General features: G+C 38.1%; 1 long non-coding RNA gene across 1 annotated transcript in view; it reads right to left on the bottom strand.

The window, feature by feature from the left end:
• Positions 1-360: 360 nt before the first annotated feature.
• LOC115292956 overlaps positions 361-10,558 on the bottom strand; it is a 42,451-nt gene continuing 32,253 nt past the window's right edge. The window contains exon 3 of the long non-coding RNA XR_003909260.1: positions 361-446. This is a non-coding gene — a long non-coding RNA (uncharacterized LOC115292956). The remainder of the gene's footprint in view (positions 447-10,558) is intronic.

Below are 10,558 nucleotides of genomic sequence, written 5' to 3'. Positions count from 1 at the left end.
CACTAGGAAAATATTCGCTTCCTGTTCCCACAACCTCATGCCCCACTAGCCTCAAGGTCTTAGTTCCAAAGGGAAGAACGCTTCCACCAGGAGAAACAGCTATGATGTTCTATTAAACTATAAATTAAGACAACACCCCAGCCATTTTGGGCTACTTATGTCTCTGCATTTACAGGCAAAGAGGAAGTTATAGTGCTGGTAGGGGTAATTGAGCCTGATTACCAAGGGGAGATCGGACCACTGCTCCACAGTGGAGATAAGGAAGAGTGTGTGTGGAATACAGAGATCCTTTAGGGTGTCTCTTAGGATTACCATGCTCTGTGATTAAGGTCAATGGAAAACTTGACTACTTACTTCAGGCAGGGCTAATAATGACTCAGATCCTTCAGAAATGAAGATTTAGGTCCCCCAGCCAGGTAAAGTGCCATGACCTGCTCAGGTATTTCCTGAAGGCAAAGAGAACACAGAGTGGGCAGTAGAAGATGTAAATACCAGCTCTGATCACAACCAATTACAGAAATGAGGACTTTAATTGTCACTGAGTATGTCCTCTTTATTTCGCTACAAATATACTTTATGTGTTTATATATCTATATCTGTTTTCTTTCTTCTCCTTCCTATTCTCTAATCACGGTCATAAATGTATTGACTTTATATCATAGTATTTATGTATTGTTAATTTTACATCATAGAACGTAAGTAAAAGGATATGAAAGAGAAGAGTAAACCCCACTCAAAGACTTAAACTCCTCTTCTAAGTAAGGGTAGTATGTTTTCAGTCATGCATAAGATAGCTGTGTCATGTTAGGTGGAATTATAACTTTATAATTGTCTTTATTGGAAGGTTAAGTATGGATTAAGGAGATGTGTATGGATGTCAAGTTGACCAGGGGTGAATTTGTGAAGGGCAGTTTAATGTGTCAATTTGACTGGGCCACGGAATGCCCAGATATTTAGTCAAACATTACTCTGCATGTGTCTGTGAGCGTGTTTTTGGAGGAGACTAACTTTTGAATTAGTAGACTGAATAAAACAGATCACCCTCCCATCCAATCAGTTGAAGGCCTGAATAGAACAAAAGAGCTACCAACCTCTCAAATGAGGGCAAATCTCTTCTTGCCTGACTGCTTTGAACTGGGACATCAGTTTTTTCTGGATCTCAAGCCTGCCAGTATTCACACTGGAACTACGACATTGATTTCTGGTCTATGAACTGCAGTTCTTGGGACTTGTCAGCCTCCATAACCATATGAGCCAATCTCTTGCAATAAATCTCTTCATAAATATATATATATAAACATATTTATGTATGTATACATATATATGTATACATATATATATATAAAAGCAGAAGTATATTCTCTCACAGATCTGGAGGCTACACATTTGAAATCAATCCTGTCAGCCAGGCCATACTCCCTCAGAAACCTATAGAGGAGAATCCTTCCTTGCCTCTTCCTAGCTTCCAGTGGCTTCCGGCAACCTTTGCCTTGCAGCTGCAGCATTTCAATCTCTGCCTCTGTTATCACATTCTGGCATCCACCCAGTGTGCCTGTACCTCAATTTCCCTCTTGTAATGATATCAGTCATGTTGAGTAAGGCCTATGCTGGTGATCTCATCTTAAACAGATTACATTTGCAAAGACCCTATTTCTAAATAAAGTCAACATTCACAGGTACTGGGATTAAGTCTTTTTGGAGGACACAATTCAAACCATAACACCAATTTAACTCATTAACTTAGTGCATCAGTCAAAACGTTTACCAGGTATTTATTTGACAAAACCAAAGGCATTAAACACTGAGTATGATGACCTATCAGATGATTCAAAACACCAAAAGAGAACATTTAAAAATTGAACTATCTTGGGGCACCTGGGTAGCTCAGTTGGTTGAGTGTCTGACTTCAGCTCAGGTTATGATCTCATGGTTTGTGGGTTCGAGCCCTGTGTCAGGCTCTATGCTGACTGTTAGCTCAGAGTCTGAAGCCTGCTTCTGATTTTGTGTCTCCTTCTCTCTCTGCCCCTCCCCACTCATGCTCTATCTCACTCTATCTCTCAAAAATAAATACAAAAAAAATTGAACTATCTTTAGATTGGATATTATACAAGAGAACACTGTATTCATAAAACTACAATAGGCTGCAACAAAAAGATTGCAATCACAGGAAAACATAGTTCCCACAAATTAAAAAAAATAAAATTTAATAACTGGGCAATCAATACTAAATGATTGATTTGGGAGATAAAGTTACAGAACTCTCCTCAACTGAAGAGTAAGGCAAAGAGAGAAATACCATGAGAAAATAAAGTCAGAAACATGAAGAAGTAGGTGAGCATGTATGTCATCTATCACGTAAAAGTCCTAGGAAGACAGAAAAAGAGAAGGTGAGGGGACAAATAATCAAATATGCAACTGAAGCAATTTTTCCATGATGCCCAAAACCACAAAAATTGAGATTTACAAGAGTGCTCCCAAGGTTTGATTTTTTCTCTTAAATGTTAACACAATAAAAATCTTTGCCTTATACAATTACTTGTGAAACTTCATAACTCTAAGGTCTCAGAGAAATTGCTAAAAGCTCTCCAAAAAGAAAAAGTATTATCCAAACAGGAATTGATGCATTGCAAACTCAAAGGGAAACACGTGGTTCCCAGGACTGCATCGCAAGATCCAAAAATGCCTCCAGGGGCAGGGCAGTACTTTAGTATTAAATATGACTAAATATTGGATAACAGAAGTCAATAGATCAATACTGTGGTATAGCAAGAAATATATTTGGTCTTTATTGCTGGTTCAGAACACAGAGCTCCCAAAACTCCAATAATTTCCAAAGAGATAGAAGTGTCTTTTGTTATTCATTGCTAACCCTTTTGAACACACTGAGTTTATGCTAGTGAGGTGACTAAGGGTGGGTCCAATACTAGCCTTAGGGTGGGACTGGTCACCAGGAAGACCACGTGACCAGAAGGCTGGAAAGGGGAAGAAGGATGCTGCAAGTGAGCTCTATACAAGATCTGATGAGCTTCCAGTCTGGTGAAGGCACCCACAGGCTGGGAGCGTGTTGCATCCCAGGTCCTTGGGGCAGAGGCTCCCGGCCCTTACGACCTCTCTGGACCTTGCCTATGTACCTCTTCATCAATATCCTTTATAATATCCTTTAAAGTAAGCTAATAAATGTAAGTAAAGGTTTCTCTGAGTTTTGTGAGCTGCTATAGCAAATTAACAGAACTGAGGGTTGTGCAAACCTCCCATTTATAACGTCTGTCAGAAGCACAAGTGACAACTTGCACTTATGACTGGCATCCGAAGTGAGGTCAGCCGTGTAGCACTGAGTCCTTACTGTTGGGATCTAATGCTATCCTTCAGGTAGTGTCAGAACTGAGTCACATTTGTAGGACAGCCCGTTGGTGTCCATTGAGAATTGGAGAATTTCTTGGCAATTGTTAGAAAATACTCCAGAAATACCTTCCAAATGCTAAGTATAAATTATTCTGAAAACACAGGTAGGTACCTATCCAAACTAGAATTTATTTATTCAAAGTAATCATGGGGCTTGAACTCACAACCTTGAGATCAAGAGTCACATGCTCCACTAACTGAGCCAGCCAGGTACCCCTATCCAAACTAGAATTTAAATGTGAGATCAAAATCAATGTTCTGACCTGCAAAGGTTCCAAAAGTTAACACCCACAGAACTTCTCTGAAATAATTACATGAGAATACATAATAAAAATTTTTAAATGACTATAACAGAAGATATGATATACTGGAGCAACACACAAATGCACACTTTAATTTTATTTTTAATTAATTTATTGTTTTTTAATGTTTATTTTTTAGAGAGAGAGACAGCATGAGTAGGGGCAAGGGATGGCAGAGAGAGAGGGAGACACAGAATTTGAAGCAGGCTCCAGGCTCTGAGATATCAGCACAGAGCCTGACACAGGGTTCGAGCCCACAAACAGTGAGATCATGACCTGAAATGAAGTCAGATACTTAAGTGACTGAGCCACCCAGATGCCCCAAATTTTTAAATTTTTTTAAAATTTAATTTATTTTTGAAAAAGAGAGAGAGAGAGACAGAGACAGAGACAGAGCACAAGTAGGGGAGGGACAAAGAGAGAGGAAAACAAAGAATCTGAAGCAGGATCCAGGCTCTGAGCTGTCAGGACTGAGCCAGACAGGGGGCTCGAACCCATAGACTGTGAGTTCATGACCTGAGCTGAAAGTCGGATGCCCAACCGACTAAGCCACCCAGGTACCCCAGAGTTAACTTTTAATATTGTGAATGTATAATCCTTAAAAACAGTAAAAAAAAATATGGTCATAAAATTCTTGATGACAACATTTAGAGATTGGGATGAAGAAACCAAATAAAACCCAAAGCAAATAAAACCTACAACCATGCTAAGGTTAATCCTAGTTATTACTAAAATTATGACTTTTAGATGTTGCTAATTGACTATAGATGTTGCTAAAATACAAATTTGTGTGTGTATACATATATATATATACAGACATATATATATATATATATATATATATATATATATATATATATATATACTTTTTTTTTAGAGAGACAGCATGAGTAAGGGAGAAGGGCAGAGAGAGGGAGAGAGCTTTCAAGCAGACTACAGGCTCATGACTTGACTTGAAATCAAGAGTTGGATCCTCAACTGACTGAGCCACCCAGGCACCCCTAAATATGTATATTAATGAAATGTCTAACTCCCAATCCCATTAATGGAAATGAAATTCAGAAAAAGAAAAACATTCAAACAAATCAAGAAAGGAATAAAACAAGAAGAAAGCAGTACAAAAGACAGAGCATGTGATGGCAGGAATAAGTACAAATACATCTGTCATTATCATATATAAAAGTTTGCTATTGAAGGAGTATTGGAAGGCTGCCTGGCTGGCTCAGTCAGAAAAGCATGTAACTCTTCATCTCAGGTTTGTAAGTTTAAGCCCAACATTGGGTAGGGATTACTTAAAAATAAAATCTTTTAAAAAAAAACTAAGAATATTAGATTTTTTAAAAAAAGTAAACTATGTATAAATGAACATAATGGTACTTAAGGGGGACCTGGCTGGCTCAGTCAGTAAAGTATACAACTCTTGATCTCAGGGTTGTTAGTTCAAGCCTCATGTTGGGTGTAGAGATTACTTCAACCAATCTATCTATTTTTAAAAAAGGATTGTAGTTAAAGTTGCACTGAAAGTTTGAAAATGGTATATTAATGAGAGGCTAAAAAACAACATTTTTGACAATATTATGATTAAGAACAAATAGAATTCACAATGAAAAATGGAAAAGAATACTTTTTTGATATTGATGAAATATACACAGTGCCTCTTTCTAGCCATCAAATCTCCCTTTTCATTTAAGAAAGAGTGAGTGTCAGCTCAAAGGCTTAGAATTTATTTGTTATTTATTTTTTGTCCACACTGTCAGCATAGAGCCCAAAGCAAGGCAAGGTTTCACCCAAAGCGGGGCTTGAACTCACATGAGACTGTGACCTGAGTCAAAGTCAGAGGCTTAACCAACAGAGACACCCAAGCACTCTAGAGGCTTAGAATTTAGAACACTGTTTTGGTTTTTGTGCATTAGTTTCTATAGTTAAGTTCTATCTATGGATATGTCACTTTGGTTTTCCAATTGTAGTTTTGATAGTTTTCCTCCAAAATAAATGTTGAAGTATACAAAGTGAGTGAATGTAAAACACAGCAAGTAAATAATAGCATATGTAAGACTTGGGTAGAAATAGTCAAAGGCAGCATGTAATGCTACACAGATATGATGAAACACAAAATGTCATGTGGCTCAGAATGGCTTGCTCCTCCCCAAACTGCATTTCCCAGCCTCCTTCTCCAGGTCATGGAGTGCTGGCCAGTGGAATGTGGAAGTCAAATGTTAACTCTAGAGGTCGTTTTTAGGTAACAGGCTTGAGGAGTGGAATGTAGTGATCCCAACCCCTTGGCTGAATACTGGCGGCCCCATCAGGCAACCTACTTCAAAATATCCATAAGCCCTAGTTGACCAGTGGGTTTCTTACACTTGTACATAGTTACCAAAACAGGAAAATTCCAGACATTCCCATACCTCCTCACCTTCCCCCTTTTAAATACAGCCCCCACCTACTGCCTCCTGGCAGACAGTCTCTGCTTTGCTGTCCTGCCCACCCCTCTCTGTTGTGGTGGAGTCAGTATACTTCTATCTACCCTGTTCTGCCTTGGGTGAATTCTTTCACTGCCCAAACCGCCGGCTTTCACCCCACATTTGTGGGGCCCCATTCATTTGGGGGAGATACCACATTAAACGTCTTTCATTCTCTTTTCCCTCTGCTGAATGAACTCCAGGATCTAATGGAAGAGCTAACAAAACACAAGGAGCCTTGTGGGGAGGCGGGGGGGGGGGTGTTAAACTGTGTCCCCCATAGAGGTAACATCAAATGTTGACACCGCCTTGTCATCAAGGAAGATTACCCTCTAGAAGGTCATCAGAACAGTGAACGTTCTCTTTCCGTCACCAGAGTTGTAGCATGGTGAGGACACACACGCACAGCTGTAAACCAACTCCCCCTGCACAGTCGTGCCTTGTATTTATCTGGTGTGCATTACATTTCTTCATCTAACCGAAGTTTCTAGTATTATATATAATGACTATGTTTTTTTCTTTTATCAGCATTTCAGTAATTTACAGAATTCATCATATTACTTGAGAAGACACATTTTTGAGGTTTTAGCAATGAATTTAATATATGCAAGGGAAACCTCTAATTACATATGTATCTCATCTGTTTCATTGCAGCAGGCCCATAAATAGGCTTAGAAAGGAATTTAGAAGCACTGAATTCAAGTTTTTGGGGTATATTCACACATTAGTAAAACCACATTTAAAAATTCTAGTTAAGGGCTTTAATTACATTAGAAGGATATTTTACCTAGTAGTCTCAAAGAAAGCTCTTCTATTACACTTATGAGAGAATGAATTTCATCTTAATATTATTTATTTATATATGAATTGTTCTATTGTATATTAGTGTATGTGTGTATAACCAATTCCTAATTGTGAATACCCTTGTTTACTATCAAGTTTCTGATCTAATTTTTTTGACGTTTCCTTCATTTATTTAATAAACATTATTGGATTAGGTACAAACTCTGGTCTGGGTGTTGTGAGCGACACTCTTTACTGTAGATTTGAGAAACACAAAATTAAGATGATAGAAAGCTCAAGAAGCTCTAATACGGAAAATAACTGAGGTTGGAAAAATCCTAACAGAGCATTATAACTTTACTTTATGCAAATAAATGAAAATTGAAATGTCAGTGAGATCACTTATTTTTGGCTAGTAAAGACCATTATTTTTTGTCATCAGTGTGTAGGAAAGATGGATATCTCATATAATGTTAACAGGATAAAAATTGGTAGATACTAGATACAATTTGAGAATATGTAGTAAAAGCCTTAAAATGTGCAAACCTTTTGGTCCAAAGATTCTGTCATGAAGAAATAGCCAGGAATGTATACAATCAATACACTTCTAGGATATTCATGGTAGGCTTTTTAATAGCAAAGAAGTGGAATTACTTTAAATGACCAATAATTAGTACATTTTTACAAACCAGTAACTTGTTTTACAAACCAGTAAGGGTGGGATGCCACACAGTTCTTAGAAAAAGATGCATTACAACAGCTAGAGCTTATCTTGAGAGTGATCCCATAAAGTGTTATTTCCTCAGTGGGGAGAATAGGCTATAGGAAAAGTACAGTAAAAAAAACTTCCAACTTGGCTTGTGTGGTTTGTAAGGGCTGATTGTAACCTGGACTGAAGGAGATTTATAATTTCCTTGGAGCGAGGTTTCTCACATTGAATGAATTTATTCCATTGAATTTAATTTAGACACAAAAGAATTTTCACATTATAATAATAAATACACCCTTAGGTATTTGCATCTATCTTTGAGTATTAGAATGTACGAATTTTTATTGTCTTGTACATGCATATTCATGATTTCTAACCTGAAAATGCGAGGCAGTTAATGTCCCTGGAGCAAACAGTGAACCAGTGGGAACGGGATCCCATCAAATTAATTACAAAGATTTTCAATTATGTGCTTTTTTTTTAGATTTATTTATTTATTTTGAGAGAGAGAGAGCAGAAGAGGAGCAGAGTGAGAGGGAGAGAGAGAGAATCCTAAGCAGGCTCTGCACGGTCAGCAGAGAGTCCAATGTGGGGCTGGAGCACACAAATTGAGAGATCATGACCCGAGCTGAAATCGAGTGAGAAGCTTAACCGATTGCCCCTCTAGGTGCTGCCTTAATGGTTGTGAGAGGGCCTCAAGAAACGTTGGTTATATTAATTTAGAATTAAAGTCTTTGGCATCCGTGTGGCAGGCAGTCTCCTTAAAGGCTTGATACTCTAATAACAGGATCTACAACATTCTGGCATGCTCCTCGTCACCCACCTGCTCCTACAAGTGGCGCTTAATAGACCCAGCAACTAGAGTAGTGTGTTTATTGATTTAAAGAATTGTGTCTATACTTTCAGCATTACAACAGCTAGAGCTTATCTTGAGAGTGATCCCATAAAGTGTTATTTCCTCAGTGGGGAGAATAGGCTATAGGAAAAGTACAGTAAAAAAAACTTCCAACTTGGCCTGTGTGGTTTGTAAGGGTTGATTGTAACCTGGACTGAAGGAGATTTATAATTTCCTTGGAGCGAGGTTTCTCACATTGAATGAATTTATTCCAGTTATTTGTAAAATCAATAAATAGTTGCATTAATTACAAATGTTGGTATTATAATTTTATCTACTTGTGTGTTATTTATCACCTATATTCTCAATACCAGACAAGCAGTCTGAGGAAGTTCAAGAAAACCATGTTTGCCAACAGGGTAAGATGGAATCTGCCGATGATTTACCTTTTCCAGGTTTTCTACTGGATATCTGAGATATGGACAAATTATGTTAGCACATTCCTGTGGAAGGAAGGTACATGATGTTTTCTACAAGAAATTATCTTGAAAACAATGAAGACCCAGTGTTCCCATTCGACTAAAGTGACCAGAACTGTCTTGGAAACAGGAAGGACCTAAGAAGTAACCTGAAAAATGACAAAGAGTTGGAAAGATGCTTTTGAAGAAGGAGAAGGAGACAGAGGAAGTTAATTGAGACAGAGAGAGACGTGAATACCATTTAGACTGAGCCTTGTGATACCTATTGACTAATAGTTTTAAGTGTGTGTGTGTTTTTTAACCACAATCCTTTTTTAAAAATATATTTATGTATGTATTTTGAGACAGAGAATCTGGCATGTGCGTGTGCACCAGTGTGAGAGGAGGGACAGAGGGAGGGAGGGAGGGAGGGAGGGAGGGAGAGAGAGAGAGAGAGAGAGAGAGAGAGAGAGAGAGAGACCCAAGCAGGCTGCACACTGTCAGTGCAAACCTCATGAACTCTGAGATCATGACCTGAGCTGAAATCAAGAGTCAGACACTTAACTGACTGAGCCACCCAGTCGCCCCTTAAGTGTTTTGTTTTGTTTTGCTTTGTCTTAAATCTGCCTTCAGGAAGTTCACTAGCGTCCATGGTTTGGTATTCGATTTGATTAATTTGGCATTTTAAAAATAGTTTTTCCTTTTTAGTTTCCAAATAAAACTCCTTAAAAAAAATACTAACAAAAAATACATACCATCAGCATAACTGAAGGGGACTCATGTTAGTTCTAGCTGACCTATAGATTAATTGCATGATTTGGACAAGTTCATATATAGTTCTCTGAATCTCTGTTTTTACTTCTGTACAATGTCAAATCTGGTCTTTATAGCCCCAAAAATGCTTTCTGGCTTTACATTTTACTGTTTAATGATAATGAGACAAATTCAGTGCACACTGAGATGCTGGCAATGGCACCCTCAACCTACTCGTAGAACAGCAGAATCTGGGGGCATCCGGGTGGCTCAGTAGGGTAAGCTCATGCACTGTCCCCCCACCTCTCTCAAAAATAAATAACAATATTAGAAAAAGAAGAAGAAAAGTAGAGTCTGGAAGTATTTTAACAGTTGGAGGCAAAGAAGAAAGGACGGGGAACAACAATAAGTATTATGAAAATTCCTGTCTGAGCTTTCCAGCCATATTGGTATATAAACAGCGTGGGGCCATAAATGTAAGAGTTTTTAGTGTCAACTTTAGAAGTGGTGAGAACATATATATAATAGCCATAATATAAAGTAGATATGAAATGGAAGTCGTAATCTGAGGACAGAGAGGAACATAGAGGTTTCTTCTTTTTTGGTTGTGAGGAAAAAAAGTATTGAAGGATTTTATTTATTTATTTATCTATTTGTTTAAGACTTTAAGTAATCTCTACACCAATGTGGGGCACCCAGTGTGGCACTTGAGCTCACAATCCTGAGATCAAGAGTCACATGCTCTACCAACTGAGCCAGCCAGGTGCCCCTAACAGATACCATTTATAAGCAAGAATTACTGAAAGTTAATTGGGTTGTGTAGTGGATTAAAAATGGCCCCAAATTCTTTGACATTT

This window comes from Suricata suricatta, chromosome 5 (assembly GCF_006229205.1).
Source record: "Suricata suricatta isolate VVHF042 chromosome 5, meerkat_22Aug2017_6uvM2_HiC, whole genome shotgun sequence".
Taxonomy (NCBI): domain Eukaryota; kingdom Metazoa; phylum Chordata; class Mammalia; order Carnivora; family Herpestidae; genus Suricata; species Suricata suricatta.
Note: the sequence above shows the minus strand (reverse complement) of the source record. Positions and strands in the feature narration are given on the sequence as shown.